Source organism: Sinocyclocheilus rhinocerous, unplaced genomic scaffold (genome assembly GCF_001515625.1).
Source record: "Sinocyclocheilus rhinocerous isolate Xijiao unplaced genomic scaffold, SAMN03320098_v1.1 scaffold2222, whole genome shotgun sequence".
NCBI lineage: Eukaryota > Metazoa > Chordata > Actinopteri > Cypriniformes > Cyprinidae > Sinocyclocheilus > Sinocyclocheilus rhinocerous.
Genome location: NW_015649575.1, coordinates 21,506 through 22,747, shown reverse-complemented (window position 1 = coordinate 22,747; position 1,242 = coordinate 21,506).

The window sequence follows — 1,242 nt, the reverse complement described above, 5'->3', positions numbered from 1 at the left end:
TGGCCCTAGCCCACTGTGCCCACAAAAAGCCAGCATGGGCCCCGCTTGGACATGTTTGCAGGGTAATAATGCTGAACTTGAATCTGAGCACAGAATAACTTTGTTTAGTTTAACTTGTTCTACCCAGTGCAGAGCTGTTGCAATTGCTATTAACTCAACTGTATAAACTGCCAGGTGATCTGATGTTCTCCTATTAATAGATACTTGTAAAGATGGAATGGTAAATGCATATCCTGTAGGATCTTTGAATCCATCTGTATATATTGCTACATAATTCTGATACAATGTTTGAATCCTATCCTCCACCAACACTGATAGATTTCCCGTTTCTTTGAATAGATGACTATTTTCCAGTAGATAAAAATCAACGGATACTGAGAGAAATAACCATGGAGGAGTTACTGTTAATGAGACTAGGGATGTATGTTTCTTGATCTAATCCCATTTTTCTTGCTATCCACTGAGACCCATGCAAAGCATTTACTCTTAGCTCTCTCACTCTCCCGCATGGGAGAAGTACCTTGGTGGTTGGGTTTCTAGCCTCCATATGTCCTTTTAAATTTGCCCAATAATTCATCATTAGCTGTTCCCGTCAGAAACACATTGGCATTTCCCCCATCTTCACATGCAGAGCATCAACAGAACAGGCCCGGCGCCAGGACGCACGACTTGGGTGGGCTTTTATATTTCTTGGGGGGGCCGAATCGGGGTGGAGGGGGAGATGTGCTTAGTTTCAAGTTAACGCTCAAAATGCATTATTTGGGTAACACTTTACAATAATTAACTAACACTTTAATACACTTTAATACATTAACTAACATTAACTAATGGACCCTTATTGTAAAATGTTACAATTATTTGTTATTAAAGCATATGCGTTCACACTTAAATTATACACAAAAGCAAGCAGGTGCATGATTTGGCATGGCAGCCAATACAAATAATTAATAACCGTTTCCTTACCTAAATCCTGCGTTTGGACCAGGCTCGGTTGCAGAATCACATCACTTTGTGCTTCCGAAATTAAGCTATTATCTTTTTCTATATAGTGTAGTAGTTAGCTATCTCTGTGTCGTACGTGGCCGCTTGTCAAGCATGAAAAACACATGCTTTATTTAAATTCTGAATATATTATCGTATACAGCATGGAAAGAGCGCTCCCTTTAAATTTATTAAAAACTGTCATTCATTCATCACAATCTCACAAAGTTCCGTTTTAACCAATGAATGTGACCACACAAT